The 16,525-nt window shown below is 37.4% G+C and overlaps 1 pseudogene; it reads right to left on the reverse strand.

The window, feature by feature from the left end:
• Window positions 1-304: 304 nt before the first annotated feature.
• LOC138154736 (ubiquitin-conjugating enzyme E2 C pseudogene) overlaps window positions 305-16,525 on the reverse strand; it is an 81,681-nt pseudogene continuing 65,460 nt past the window's right edge.

Genomic DNA, 16,525 nt, shown 5'->3' on the forward strand with positions numbered 1-16,525 from the left:
GTTTGGTTTGGTTTGCTTTCTTCTTTCTCGTGGTTCATTCCATTGATTATAATTCTTCTTTCAAACATGACTAATGTGAAAATATGTTTAATATCAATATAAATATAGAACCTATATCAGATTGTGCACCTTCTTGGGGAAAGGGGAGGAGAGGGAGGGGGAGAAAATCTAAAATTCAAAAGCTTTGAACTGAATGTTGTAAACTAAAAATAAATATTTTTTTTAAAAAAGAGTTGAAATTCAAGGTAAGTTCAGAGTCCATAAGAAAGGAAAGAGCAAGAAAATGCCTTGCTGTCTTAAAAAAAAAACTTTATTTATTTATACATTAATGTTGAGGGCTGGGTTAGAGCATAAGAAAAGAAAAAGAAGGAAAACAGTCTATGATACTGAGTCCTTTACAGAAGACAGAAGAAGACAGGTTATAAAGAAGGGGAAAAGATAGACAAACACACATACACACAAGATGAAGGAAGGTAGTCTGGGCAGCCAGGGTCAGGGCTCTTGGCTAGACACCTGCTTCATGTAGGGTTCCAGCAGGTACTTTTTAAAGGCTGTGAGATTTGTCCAAAGTTCAGCAGCATGTGTATTCAATGGGCTGTCAATGCTGGGTTCTCCCAGCAGGCTCTGGATAGATAGCAGGATGATCCTGACATCATACAGAGCTGACCACTTGTCCTTGAGGATGTGCAAACAGATATTCCCTTGGGTGTCCACATTAGGATGATAACAAGGTGTGACAAATTTCACAGTGGGAACATTATGGGGGTAGCCGCTGGGGAATTCCAGGGAGAGCTTGTACCTTAGGTTTTCGTATACTGTCCCAGCTGCCATATGGATGGTCCCAACCCACTTGAAGAGATTGTCTGACCCTGGGAAGGCAGAAATTCCTTTGTCTCCAGACATCATTGGGGTCATCAATTCCTGCTGTAACCTCTGGCCCACGTACCCACGGGTCACAGCTGCCCCAGGCTCGGCCCTCTTACGGGAGGCGGAGGCGGTGCTGGCAGCAGCCGGTTCTCTATTCTTCAAGGCCACAGGGGACCCGAGATAAAGGAAGAGAAACTCCCGGGTGGCAACTCCTTGCTGTCTTTAATAAGTTCAGATAGCAAGGGCTAAATGAGCTTCAGTCTGAAAAAGGAAAAGAACTGTTATATATTATTTCTAAACTTGCATCCATGATATTTTAAAAATTAGAGATAATGGGAGCACATTGCATTGACAAATGTTCAAATTTTTGAAAAAGAAGGAAGGCAGATTTTCTCACTGTAGGCTGACACACTTGATTCCTGGGAAAAAAAGTCTAAAAATATTATTAAGGGGATGGTTTATGAACATTTAAAAAGAGAAATGCTAATCACTAAAAGTCAACCTGGGTTTATAAAGGAGAGGTCATGCCCAACTAACTTCATTTTCTTTTTGGGTTGATTTACTAGATGTGGCAAGATAATAGACCTGGGCTGTAGCAAAGCATTTCCTAGTAAATGAAATGGAAAGATATGTACTAGAGGGTAGAACAGTGAATCACCAGACTCAAAGAACAGTGAGGGTATATTAATATCACCCTGAAGAGAGGTCTTTAATGGAGTAGCCCAGGGCTCTGTCCTTGGCCCATCACTGTTCCAAAATTTTATCAACAATTTGGACAAAAGTATAGGTGGATGCTTAACAAATCTGTAGATGATACAAAGTTGGGAGGGATAGCTAACATCTTAGATGACAGAAAAATTAATAGATATCACAGATATGAATAGGTTATAAAATATTAGTTACTCTTGTTTGCCTAATAGAAGATAAATGTAAAATCATTCACTTAAACTTAAAACTATCAACTTCAAAATTAATATGGCAGAAGTGTAGCTAAATTTATGAAACAAATCTAGCATTTTAGTGGACTGCAAGTTCAATGCTAGTCAATTTGATACACTAACCAAAAAAAGTTAATATAATCTTGTGTGCTATTTCAAGGATCCATGTTTTCTTAATTGTAAGAATTATATTCACCAATGTATATTGCAATTCCTCTGTGCCTTAGTAGACAGTCTTCATAAGATTCTCAGGTGGAAAAAAAAAATCACAACCTGACAGCCAAACATCTGGTGGTAAGCTTGTCCAAATTTTCCGTGGCCAGTCCTTAAAAAACAATAGAAGGAAAGAAGGGAGGGAGGGAAAAAAAGGGAAGGAAGGAAGGAAGGAAGGAAGGAAGGAAGGAAGGAAGGAAGGAAGGAAGGAAGCCTTTATTAAGCCCCTATGATGTGCCAGGCAGGGTACTAAGTACTTTAAAATATTACCTTGTTTGACTATTTGATATATGAAAAACCCATCATCCAAGATGCAATTTGAAGCCTTTTTAGTTTGATAGAAGCTACCAGAGCTTGTGTTCCACTAATATAACTTTGGAGAAGGCAAGGTCACCTCGATGATGATAAGATTTCAAAGTAGGATGGTAGTGGAGAATTTTAATCTATCCCTCTACTTTCCCTGTCAGACCTAGGGAAGGTAAATTGCCCTATTGTGCTCAGTACCACACTTTAGAAAAAAACATAAGCAAATTAGAGGACACCCAGAAGAGAGTGACATGTTAGAGGAGATAAAATGGCAGATGTAAGAGATGTTGTAGATAAAGAATCAACAAGTCTTAGCAACTGTTTGGGCATGAGAAAAGAAAGTAAGGGGTTAAGATTGACTCCATCTCCCCTCTCTGCACCTTTGCATTAGCTGTTCGTATTTATGAAATGCTTTCCCTCTTCACCTACACTTTAGAATCCCTGGTTTCCTTCAAAACTCAGATCAAGTACAATAATACAATTCAATAAATGTTTATTAAGCATCTGCTATGTGCCAGTTGCTGTACTAGGTGTTGGAGCTACAAATATAAAAAAAGACAATCCCTATACTCTAGGAACTTATAATCTAATGTGGGAAGACAACAGCACAAAAGGAAACTAAAAACATGGGGGAATGGGAAGAGGGGAAGAATTGGCAGTACTTCCCAGCCTTCTTTAAAGGAAAGCTTTGGGATGTTTTATGTTCTACCTGCCAGCCCTCCAATCGAAGGGATAAAGGTATACCTTTGTCCTAAAGCCTTTCTTGATGCCCTCATCTTCCCATATATTCTCTCCAAAAATTATTTTGTATTTGTTTTGTCTATGTTATGTACATACTTATATATGTATGTGTGTATGTGTTTGTTCTCCACTTTTAGAATTTCCTGCCCTCAAGGAGGGCAAAGAAAACACATTTGTTTTTGTATCCCCAGCACTTAGTACAGTATCTGACACATAGTAAGCACTTATTAAATAGTTGCTTATTAATTGACTGGCCATGATGGTTAGGAGATTAGAACTAATGAAGAGTGGGACTATTTGAAGGAATTATGACTGATTAGCCCAGAGAAGCAAAAACATAGGAGTAATCTAATACATATCTTCAAGTATTTAGAGGGCTGTCATTCAGAAAGAAAAAAAAAGGATTAGGCCTGAAAATATTTGTATCCAAAGTAAAAGCTGCAGAATTTGGCTCAGCAGCAATAGATGTTGCTATGGAAACCATTTTGGATTTGGAGCATTCCCCCTCACCTTCTTCAGGGTAGTGGTTGGAATAAATTCTTCCTGACTACACCTGTCTGTGTCCAGCTACATCAATTTAGGGCATGAGTTTCTCTTCAGGTCTCCACTTCTATTTCCCCTCCCCTCCTTGATCTTGTTATAATGCCAATGCAATACTCACAGCACCCACGATGACTATAAATATGCTTGTATAGTTGTGAATCACAAAATGTAACAGACTCTCCACATTTAAGGCAGAACCAAAACATTTATTCACATACCAGAAAGCCAAATCCCAAAACCAGAAAGTTAAATCCATCATAGCAACCAAGAAGTTGGTACATATAACCAATGCAGTGAGCACCAACATTCGCAATCCTTCCCTCTGTCAGGCCTTCAAAACAAAACCACGCCCCTTAAGCAAAAATGCCCCTCTCACTCATGCTAGCTGCTCTGCCTCCATGCTGCTGGCTCCCAGCTCTTCTGGCTCTCTCTCCTGTTCTTTCCTGTTCCACCCCTTCAGCAAACACTTCCTCCCCCCACACACACACACACGTGATAACAGTTGACCTATTAAGGGGCAGGGAAGATCTTCAAATTCCCATTACCATCACACTTCTGTAGTGGAGATTACCTAAAAGCTGCCTGTGTGCCTGCCTGGAGATAATTAGATCGCTTCAGAAGGTTTTAATCTGGGCCCTGATTACACCTGATTTATCGTCTCTGAAAAGTTAGAAACCTTGAAATACATAGTTTTAACAAAATTCATAATGCTCTGTGCCCCCAGGTGATTCTTTTTGACCACCAGCATAGAAAGGAGATTTCCTAACCAGTTGGATTTGATGCAGTCAATTTTCCCACTTGCCCTTCACCACCCTCGTGATGCCAAGCACTCTGCTAAGTTCCGTGGCTATGAAGAAAGACAAAAGCCAGCCTGCTCCCAAGGGGTATGTTTTCTGGTGCTGATCCAAATACTGAAAATCTTTGGTCAAATAAAAAAATCCAACATCCAAGTTGTTTGTATATGATTATTATGTTGAACATCTTTCAAGGTGTAGGTTATTTCATTGAATGTTATTTATATTCAGCAAAATTTGCAAAATAAATTTAAGAGAAAATCTCATAGATAATAGTTCAGTTGTTCAGTCATGTCTGACTCTTTATGACCCCATGGACCATAGCACACCAGACCCTTCTATCCTCCAATATCTCTCAAAATCTGTCCAAGTTCATGTTCATTGCTCCCATGAGACTAACCATCTCATCCTCTGCTGTCCCCTTTTCCTTTTGTCCTAAACCTTTCCCAACATCAAGGTCTTTTCCAATGAGTCCCATTTTCTTACCATGTGGCTTCTCATTATATTTAAGCTTCAGCTTCAGTAGTTGACCTTCCAGTGAATAGCCTGAATTAATTTATTTTAGTATTGACTGATTTCATCTCCTTGCTATCAAAGACTCTCAAAGGTCTTGCTGGATTACTTCCTTTAAATCGTACAGAATGATCCACAAAAAGTATTTAATTTAATAAATTTATATTTGGAGTTTTTATAATAATAGGTAGAATAAGTTTTGCATTGTAAAATTATAATTATATTCATATAAAATTTAATTTGGAACTTTTTGGACAAACGTTATCATTGTAGTTGAAAACAATGAATAAATCTGAATGATTTTTAAAAGGTACTCACAGTCTAACAGAGGAAATAACATACACCAACTACCTACAAAGAAGATAAATGCAGAAAAAATTGGAAATAATCAACAGAGGAAAGACATTAGAATTAATGGGTATAGAGAAAACTTCTTGTAGAAGCTAAGACTTTACCTGGGACTTGATGGAAAACAGTAAAGCCAGGAGTGGAGATAAAGAGGAAGGGAATTCCTGGAAAGCCAGTGAAAATGTAGAGAGATGAGAAATGTATCTTTTTCAAGGAATAAGATGATAGTGTTACTGGATTGCAGAATATGGGGGAAAGCAAAATGTAAAAAAAAGAACTGAGAAGGATAGGGAGAGGACAGGTTACAAAGGGTTTTGAATACCAGGCAGATGATTTTATATTTGATCCTGGAGGTGATAGCCGCTGGAGTTTATTGAATGGGGAAGGGGATGTATATTCACACCTGTGCTCTAGAAAGATCAATATGATGGTTTAATGGATGATAGACTAGAGTGGAGAGTCTTGAGGTAGGGAGATGAACTAGCAAGCTATTGTAATAGTCTAGGAATGTGGTAATAAGGGTCTATGCCACAATGCCAAACACAAGGTAGAGAAGGAATCATATACGAAAAGTGTTATGGAAGTAAAGGTTTTTTTTATTTTTTTCATTTAATATTCACCAATATCTGTAAAAAATTAATACTTTTTAAAATTTTGAATTCTAAGTTCTCTCCCTCCCTCTTATCCTTCCTCCTTAAGAAGGCTAGCAATTTGATATGTTATACACGTGAAATCATGTAAAACATATTTCCATATTATCCATGTGGCAAAAGAAAATGCAAACAAAATAAGACAATAAAAATAAAGGTTTGGGGTTTTTTTGGAGGGGGAAGGCAAGACAATTGGGGTTAAGTGACTTGCCCAAGATCACACTAAAAATAAAGGTTTGTTTTTTTCTTTAAGTATGCATCAACCTTCATTCAGAGTTCATCGGTCTCTCTCTGGATGTGGATAGTATTTTTCATCATAGGCCCTTTGAAATTGTTTAGATAATTATCTTGATCAGAGTAGCTGTCTTTCACAGTTGATCATCCTTACTATGTTGCTTTTACTATGTACAGTTTTCTCTTGGTTCTGTTCACTTCACTTTGCATGAATTCATATGTCTTCCCAGGTTTTATGAAGTAAAAATTAACAGGACTTGACAAGAGATTGGAAGTGGGGGTAGATGAAAGAGAGTGAGGAGTTGAGGTGTGAGCCTAGGTGACTGAGAGGATGATGGTATCCTCAACAGTAATAGGGAAGTTCAGAAAAGGGGAGGATGTAGAGGGAAAGATAATGAATTAGGTTTTGGACACGTTAAGCTTAATATATCTACAGGACATCCAATTTGAGGTGTCTAAGAAAGAAATTAGAGATCCAAGACTAGGCATCAATAAATAAGTTAGGCCTAGATAAGTAGATTTGAGAGTCATTAGCATGAGATGATAATTGTGTCCATGGGAACTGATGAGATCCCAAATTAAATAATAAAGGACAAGAGAGAAAGGTATCCAAGCCCCTGTTTCTCCTAAGAAGTAAGCAGGGGAAGCTGACTTAAACTTGGGGCAAGAAGAATTTCAAGGGGCAGTAGGTTAATATGAAGTGATCAAAAGCTGTCTGACAAGTCTTGGGCTCAATGTGAGGAAAAAGTAGAATGGAATTGGAGAGGTCATTGTCACTTGCCCTCTTCCAGAAGGCTGAGACATGATTTAATCCATTTCCTGTCCATAGGCAAGATGGAACCTAGGCAATCCAGACAGATAGAAAATGGATAGATATCCTCGGGTTTATCACCTTTCTAGCAAATCCCTTTAAATAATTCTCTCAAAGGCAGTAAAAATCCATCAAAAGCATGCATAGGTCCACCTCTATACCTTCCCTCCTCTGTCAAAACTTACCCATCTTTTAGCTCAAGGTCCACTTCCTTTGGACAACCTTCTCTGACCACCCAAACAACATTGTCTATACCCATCATTTGCCATTTAGTGGTACTCTTGTAATCTGGTCACATATATTTTTTTAAATGTTTATATACCTTTGCCCCCATATTTAGCTTTATTTTAATTGACAATGTGCCCACTATTTGCTAGATGTTGAGAGAGATACAAAAATTAAAAAAAAAAATCACTAGCATTTATAAGGTACCTCAATGGATTCAAGGTGTTTATCTCATCTGATCTAACAAATTGGTGAGATGGGTACTACTATGATCCTTAATTTACAGATAAGTAAACTGAGGGAGCCAGAAGTTAAGCAATATGCCCAAGGTCTCACAGTATCTGAAGCTAGATTTGAACATTACTTGATCCTTCCTTACTCCAAGTCCTGTACTCTGCCTATGGTGCCACTTAGCTGCCTCCAATAAAGTAAGATATGGTCTCTGACCTGAAAGATTTTACAGTCTCATAGCATATATTAGAGGCAGGGAAAGATAAAATACAAATTAAGATATGCTAAGCACAATAGAACAATTGCAAGTATTAAAATATCAGAGAAGAGAGAGATCACTCACTAATAGCAAAGAGATCAAGACCTCTAGGCTTCATGGCAAAAGCTTTGCATAAACTCCCTTTAGGATGGTGACATTCATCCCTCTTTGTATCCTTGATCTCACCTCATAGCATCTAGCACAGGAGTAAATGTATTGAATGGATGGATGAGTAGTCACAGCATTATCCCCTGGATAAACTTGAGTCTGATATGCCCCTTGTTGGTAATGCTTTCTCAAGATATTTTAATGATTTGCATCAGTTTTAATCCCATGAGCATTTTTCTTCTCTCCATATTCTATGTTGGCTTGCTAGTCTAACAATGTACTTAAAGCCAGAAAAGCTGATTTCTAGGTGCATTTCAGTACTAGCTTTGTTGAATACTAGTTGTGTAACCTCGGGCCAGATATATTATCTCTCTGAGTCTCAATTTCCTCAACTGTAAGATAGTAGATATAATGATACTTGTAAGGTTTATATTCCCCATACGCATTTTGAAAAAAAGAAAATGAATCAATGTTTTCATTCAGTTAATGTCATTCAATGCTAACTGGGTCACAACTCTTACAATAAACAGAGAATGTCAAAAAAAAAAGAAAAAGGATGGTATCAAATAGCAAAAATCTAGCTTAATGTAGTCCATATTTTTAAAAGAATCAATTCATATGCATTTGTTAAACTCCTAATAAAGGTTTGTCACTGTGCTAAGACACTATAGAAACTAAGAAAAAAAATAGGTCCTGTCTCCAAAGAGCTTATATGTTATTGGAAAGGGAATGTACATATATTTATGTATTTTTGTTGTTGTTTAATAATTTTCAGTTGTTTATGACCCTGTTTGGGGTTTTCTTAGCAAAGAAATTAGAGTTGTTTGCCATTTCCTACTCCAGCTCATTTTATAGGTGAGGAAACTGAGGCAAAGAGGGTTAAGTAACTTGCCCAGGGTCACATAGCTATTATATGTCTGAGGCCAGATTTGAACTCAGAAAGATGAGTCTTCCTGACTCTAGGCCCGGTTCTCTGTCCACTGTACCACCTAGCTACTCATATTTATGTTTACACACAAATAAATGCAACATTATTTGACAGGAGGGATGTAGATAGCAGTTAGAGTCATCAAGAAAGGCCTCATGTAGGAAGTGAGATTTAAATATCTTTAAAGGAAACTAGGGAGTCAAAGAGAAGTTTTTTGAAAAGGGAGTTCATCCTAAGCAAGGAGACAGCCTGCATGGAGATCAAAGATGGCAGTATTATATGTGAGAAATAGTAAGGCCAGTTTGGCTGACAGAGGGGTAATATATAATAAAGCTAGAAAGATAGGCTGCAGTCAGTTTATGAATGACTTTAAATGCTTAATGGAGGAGCTTATATTTGAACCTAGGTGTAATAAGGAGTCACTGGAATTTATTGGGCAGGGGAATAACATCATCAGAAATGTGATTTAGGAACATTACTCTGGACCCTGTGCATAGGATATAGTGGAAAGGGGAGAGACCTGAGACAGGGGGACCAATTAGAAAGCTATTACAGCAGCCCAACAGTGAGGCGATGAGGTCCTGAAATAGGGTGGTGGCCCAGGGAACTAACATGGCAGCTAAATAACCAGAGAGAAGCAAAGAGATTGAGAGATATTGCAGATACTGAATCAGGAAGATGTAGCAACCAGCTGACTACATGGGTTGAGGGAAAGTGAAGAGTCAAGGATCACTCCAAGGTTGCAAACTGAAAGCATGTGGCAGCCAGAAAAAGAGCTATGATGTTATAGGTATGAGTACATCTTCCACCCAAAACAGATTGCAACTCCCTATTACTCAGTAGATGGTCTTTGAGATTACTGAGACTAAAAACTTCATCATCCTACAGCCAACCTAGTAATGAACCTCTTTAAATATAGTTAAATAGATCCTCAAATGATAGACAAACCAGAGCTATACTTGAAGGCATTCCATCATGGTTGGATCTCCGTCTTTCAAGAAGACAGTGTCAAAAGAAAGTTGATTCTGGACTGGGTTAGAATTCTGCCTCTCATATTTACTGATATTGAATATTATTCTAGGCAAGCCACTTAATCTCTCAGTTACCCAAGCAATTCTTTAAAACAATAAGTACAGAACTGGTGTTTCTCTGAATTGATAGTGAGAGTTTCCTCACTGGAAGCTTTCTACATGAATAAATCACTTGGGGGAGGGGGAAGAGGAAGTTAATGTCCCAGTACACCATGGTGAAGCACTGCAGTAGGACTTACATAGATGTTTACAATAAAAGGAAGAACATTCTAATAATTAGATCTGTCTAATAACAATAATAATGGGCAGCCTTATGAACTAGAATGATAACCATCATTGGGAAATTCTGATGGAAGTTGATGAACATCTGTCAGGATTCTGCCAAAAGTATCCCTACATTGGAAAGGTGAGACATGGTAATCTTTATGTAATGTTCCTTCCAATTCCAAGATTCCCTAATTTGCAAGTAAATGGTAGGTTCTTAAATTCAGAATTTTCTTTGTTGTCAGGTTCTGGTTTGGAGCCAGATCATCTATGATTCCAGGATCTAGGGACCAGGCTACAGTTTCAACTTCATTTCAGCCTATTGGTATCTTCCTACAGGGTTGAGAGAGAATTTAGGGAAATTGGATAAAACAAGGATACAAAGAGAAACATTGATTCAGAGAAAGAAGAGATAATGTGAAATAACTTGTCCTTCCTTTTTCCTCCTATTACAGGAGCTTGAATGGGACAATCATTGAATGATGGATTAAATAATCCTCTCACATCCTATTTGTCCTCATGGTATAGATTCTATCAGAGAAAAGGACTAAGAAAATGGATCATTATAGAGAGTGTGTTTGGATTTTAGCCATACTTTTCTATGGGAAATGTAACAGGTCCTTTCTGATCCCATCTGGTGCAATATACATCAAGATAGACATAGAATATTGAAGATATAAAGTGCAACTTCATCCTTGACCTCTAGAGTGTGCTAAAGGGCAAGAATCAATAAAAATAGCACAAGCCAAAATACCTAACTTTCAGACATTCTAGATCAGAAGTTGGCAGGAAGGATCCAGGCATTACTATGGGAGGCAACTGTTTCATGGTGAATAAAGAAAGAAAGAAAGAAAGAAAAAGGGAATAAGCATTTACATGTTAGGCACTATGCTAAGCACTTTACAAATATTATGTCCTTTGATCTTCACAACAACCTTGCAACTTAAGGATTATTATTATGCCAATTTTATAGCTGATAAAACTGAGGCAAATATTCATTAAATTATTTCCCCAAGTTCACACAGCTAGTAAGTCTCTGATGTTAGATTTTAAATCAGGTCAATTGGCTTAGGGCATTTCCCATGAAGAAACTACCTTTACAATGTAGTCCAACACTGTGCCACCTAACTGCCTAAAAGACCCAGTCAGTGTCAGGCACACCTAGTTTCAACTGCTGCCTTTGACACCTCCAAATTTTGGAATGCCATGCTAGTCACTTAATTGTCTCAGTGTCCCAGACAATTCTCTAAGATCATACGATGGAGAGCAGATTCCAATTTACATTGTAGAGCTAGTTTCTTCATGGGGAATGCCCTAAACCAGGAGGGGGGAACCTGTGATCTCGAGACTACATGTGGCCCTCTAGATTCTCAAGTGCAGCCCTTTGACTGAATCCGAACTTATATTGAATTGAATAAACGTATTCTGTGAAGTTTGGATTCAGTCAAAGGTCCGCACTTGAGGATCTAGAGGGCCATGTGTAGTCTCCAGATCACAGGTTCCCCACCCTTGCCCTAAACCAATGAGATCACAGGTACAGTCCTTATCCTTATCTTAGCCTGCAAAAAGGTGACAACATATTAAATATATTATACATTACAAAGATGTTAGATTTATAACAGGAATGTTGTTAGCTCAATATTAGGAAAATAAACATAATGAAACATAATAATAAAAATTATTATTACAACAATAGATGCAGATAAAGGTTTTGATGTTGAAGGAATATATGGACCCTTCCTTAATATGATATACAACATCTCTCTAAAACTAAACTACCATTGTCCACAATAGAGAAACACTAACGGACTTGTCAGAGGTAAATTAAGGGTGTGTACATTTCCATCAGCATTATTTTATATTGTTCTAGGAATGCTAACTATTGTAATAATATAAGATAAAAAAATTAAGGGAACAACCACAGGAAAATAGGAAACAAAATTGTTGCTTTTTTGCAGGTGACTGGATACTTTACTCAGTGAACCCTGGAGATTCAGCTAAAGCATTAATTGAAACAAAAACTTCAGTAAATATCAGGATATTAAATAAATTCACAAAAAAATCAACCTTTATATATGTTACCCACAGAAGTCAGCAGAAAGAGATAAAGAAATTCCTTTCAAAATAACTACACTATATATAAAATATTTAGGTATCTACCTACCCAGACATGCTCAGAACTTATATGAATACAACTATAACACACTCTACAGAAATAAAAAGCAACAAATTATCAGAGAGAGATATTGCGTTCATGATGTGACTGAGATAATATAAATGATAATACTACTAATTTATTTTGCAGTTTTATTGCCACACTGATCATACTACTTAAAGGTTACTTTTTAGAACCAGACAAAATAATAACAAAATTAATCTGGGGGATATTTTATATATATATATATATACATACATACATATATATATATGTCAGTGGAATATACAGGGACTAACAGTTGTCTCAAACTTGTACTATATAACTGGTCCATCTTTTTTTTCCAGTCACATATTTTTTAATTGCCTTTCTCCTTTTTTACTAGTTTTGCTGCATAATTACACATTTATATTTTTCTACAGTCTACTCATATCCATCATGAACTTCTCCATTACCTCCCAGGTAATACTAACTTCAGTTGTTCCATTATATAGTACTCTTTGGTTTGCTACAATACAGGTTCATAGAAAGAACTTTTTGGTTTGGGGGTTTGATCTATGATTTAATTGGAATAAGAAACCTGAGTGATAGTATAACTTCTACTAATTTATGTAGGCACCTCCCTTAAAATATATAGTCTTAGAGAGCAGCCTTGAGGCACTGAGAGGTTGACTAGCCCCAAATCTACAGGCATCAGAAAGAGTACATGAGACCAGGTCTTGCTGACTCTGAGAATGACTCTTTATGCAATGTGCTAGGATGCTTCATAATCAAAGAATATCACTATGTAGAAAGATGAGCTTTTTTTTTTTGCTTTTTTGAGTACAATTGGGGTTAAGTGACTTGCCCAAGGTCACATGGCTAGGGGTTTTTTGTGTTAAGTGTCTGAGGCTGGACCCAAACCCAGGTCCTCCTGACTCCAGGGCCGGTGCTCTATTCACTGCACCACCTAGCCCCACCAAAAGATGAGCTTTTATTTGAGGGAGAAGTTTGATGTCAAATCCAATGGCTTTTCTTAGTCCTCATTCTCCTAAACCTCTCAACTGTCTTTGACCCTATTTATCACTGTCTCCTCTTTAATACTCTTTCCTTTAGGTTTTTGGGGCAACACTTTTTCCTGGTTCTTCTTCTACCTATCAGACTACCTTCTCAGTTTCCTTTAGTTCCCAAAGATGTCCCACAGAATTCTGTCTTGAGCCTTCTCCTCTTATCCTGCTACCGTACTTCACCTGCTGATCTCATAAGTTTCTACGGAATTACCATCTCTATATTGAAGATTTTCAAATCTACCTCTGTTTCCCCAACCTAATTGCTAACCTCCTGTCTCACATTTCCAGCTGCCTTTCAGGGATCCCAAACTGGATGTCCAGTAGTCATCTTAAACAAACATGTCCAAAATCAAACTCATTATCTTTCCCCTAGACCTTTCCCCCAACTCCTACCTTCCCTATTACTATAGAGAATAACACCCATTCTCCAAATTCCTCAGGTTCAAAACCTAGGTATCATCCTCACATCCTTAACTCCTCATTATCTCTCACCCCCAAATGCAATCTTACCAAGGCCTGTAAATTTCACCTTTGCAATATCTCTTGAATATGCCCCCTTCTCTATTCTCTCTTCTCACTGTGGTACAGATCCTCATCACCTGATACCCAGACTACTGAAATAGCCTGAACTTGTGTCTGTCTGCCTCAGGTCCCTCCCCACTTCCATCCAACCTCCAACCAGCCTCTAAAGTGATTTTCCTAAAATACAAGTCTAGTCATGACACTCCCCTACTCAATAAACTCTAGTGGCTCCCTGTTGCATCCAAGATCAATCACAAAATCTTCTCTTTGGCATTCAAAGCCCTTCTTAACCTGGTCTCCTCCTACCTTTATAGCCTTTGTACAAACTGCTCCCCTCCATGTACTCTTCCATCCAACGACACTAGCTTCCTGGTGCGTAATCATATCAGTCCTTTCTATATAACTGTCATATGAATAATTTTTGAAGATTTCTGCTTCAGTACAAATTCTGTATACATAAAAGTTATCTTGGTAAATGTGTTAGTTGTTTTATGAGCTAAGTTTGCCAAAGTGATTAGTGTACATTTTTCAAGGCTGATGGTATGATTTATTGGAGGTTCAGAGAAAAACATGGTCTCTGTAAATAATGTTCTAATATTATCTTTCTTCAAGGTCCAGCTCAGGTGCCACCTTCTCCTTGAAGTCTTCTTTGACCCTCCTACATGAAAATTATCTTTCCTTCCTCAATGTTCCTTATAGTAGGATCCCTTCTTTACCCTACCACAATCTGCTTTGCATCAAGTTTAATTAAATAAATATCTTATTTCTCCTTTTAGACAATGTAGCACCAATGCAATATTCACAGAGCCCACAGTCACGATAAATATACCTGCGTAGTGCTCAATTACAAAATATAACAGACTCTCCATATAGAAGACAGAAGATAAACATTTATTCTGAAACCCAAACCCCAAAACCAGTAAGCCAATTCTATGATAGCAGCAAAGAAGTTAATAAGCCACAACAGCACAGAGAGCCACAGCATCCTTTACCCTTCCCACAAACCAGCATTTACTCATAAGCCTGTCTACTTGCCTGCCATCCTCTCTTCTCCACCATCTAGTTGTTCTGACTTCCAGCTTCCTATGGGCTCTGCTGTACCCTTCAGCAAACTCCTCCCATCACAGGCTTCATGTGATTACATTCTTCCTATTAGGGGGAAGAGTTTATTTTCAAAGCAGGGAAGGTCTTCAAATTCCCTTAGGCTCATTAAGGGGCAAGAAAGATCTTCAAATTCTCATTACTATTACAAACTGTAACCCTTTGAAGTTTGGCACTATGCTGTTTTCCACCTCTGTAATATCAATTATTGAATGAAATGGTCTTCATAAATCTGGGGTACAAAAATTTACCTCTTACAGGAAATGTGGGATGAAGTCATCTTTAGAAATTCGGGAAGGGAAGTTGGATGCTTAGAAAAACTCAATTTTATTGACATTCACCCCTCCCTCTCCAGAGTCAAAATACTCCTTTAAATTAACCCTTTGCATACAAAATGACAAAGGTCAATCTGTAGCAGGGATTGCTATTTCAAAGTAGGAAAAACAAAAACTAGCAAGGGAGTACGCATGCTGAATAATGTTTTCATAAATTTCTTCATAAAGGATGTGTCTATCTGAGTGAATATGCGTGTGTGTGTGTGTGTCCCCTTGCACACAAAGGGGTATATAAATAACTCAGGTGGGTGAATTTGACAACTTGTTGCCTTCCTGTCATCTAGCTTGCCAAGCATTTAGGCCCGACACATATTAAGTGATGTTTATTTTCATGCCTGAGGACACAAGACCTACAGAGCTACAAGAATAGGAAAATTTCATCTCCTTGTAGCCTACCCTAATCCTCTCATCACTCCAAAGTTCTTCCAGACCAAAAAAGAAAACTTTATAAATTGTTTTTGTTGAATACTGCTGGACTGTTCAATTTCCTTACTCCAAATGGTATTGACTAGAGTGAGCTTATTATGACTCTCCTATGTAGTAACCAACATGTTTTATGTGGTTTTTTTTTTTAATTTTTTCAAAATCGAGTCAAGAAAAGATTATATGAGACTTTTGGAATTATCATAAACCCAATGGAAAAGCTATTGAATCTTGAGAAAACCAAGTTTACTTCTTATGCTCATAGTGACTTAGCCTGCAGGGATCTTTGTCAGACTAAAAACAGTCAATTCTAATTAGATTAAATTTAGATATCCTAGCTACCCAAGCATGGCCAATGACAATAGCCAATATGCAAAATAGACATCTCAAGCTGCAGGAAATATTACCAGTATCAACCAATCAATAATGCTAACTATTAAAGTAAAAATCTCTCCTTAAGCATCCAATCCCTGATTCCCCCCTCCCAGAAAAGATGTAATCTCCTTAAATGTTTTCCCCAAAAAGTAGAAAGAACCTGTTTTGATTAAAAAAAAAATCCCACACTATACTGGAGTAGTTTGAATTTCTCTTTAAATAATTAATGTTATGCAATATTTGTATTTTATTAATCTCTTTTCTATGTGATATTTCTAAAAACATGAAAATAAACCTGCACTCACATATTAAATGGCAATATGTGTATGCTTTAAGCTCTTTGTATTTTAATTTCAGTAAAATTTCCATAGAAGGCAAAAAATAAAGGCTGACTCACTGACCTCCATATTGATTGATTTACTGTACATATTTATTTTTGTGCATTCTCTCCTCTGGGGAGATTGTAAGTTCCTTGAGGAAACTTTAGTCTTTATATCTCCACAGCCTAGAACAGTCCCTATCACATGCTTTAAAAATGCTTGTTGATTAATTGTTCAATGC

This window comes from Petaurus breviceps, unplaced genomic scaffold, assembly GCF_028583685.1.
Source record: "Petaurus breviceps papuanus isolate PSGF00001 unplaced genomic scaffold, PetGlider_PUasm1.0 91133, whole genome shotgun sequence".
NCBI lineage: Eukaryota > Metazoa > Chordata > Mammalia > Diprotodontia > Petauridae > Petaurus > Petaurus breviceps.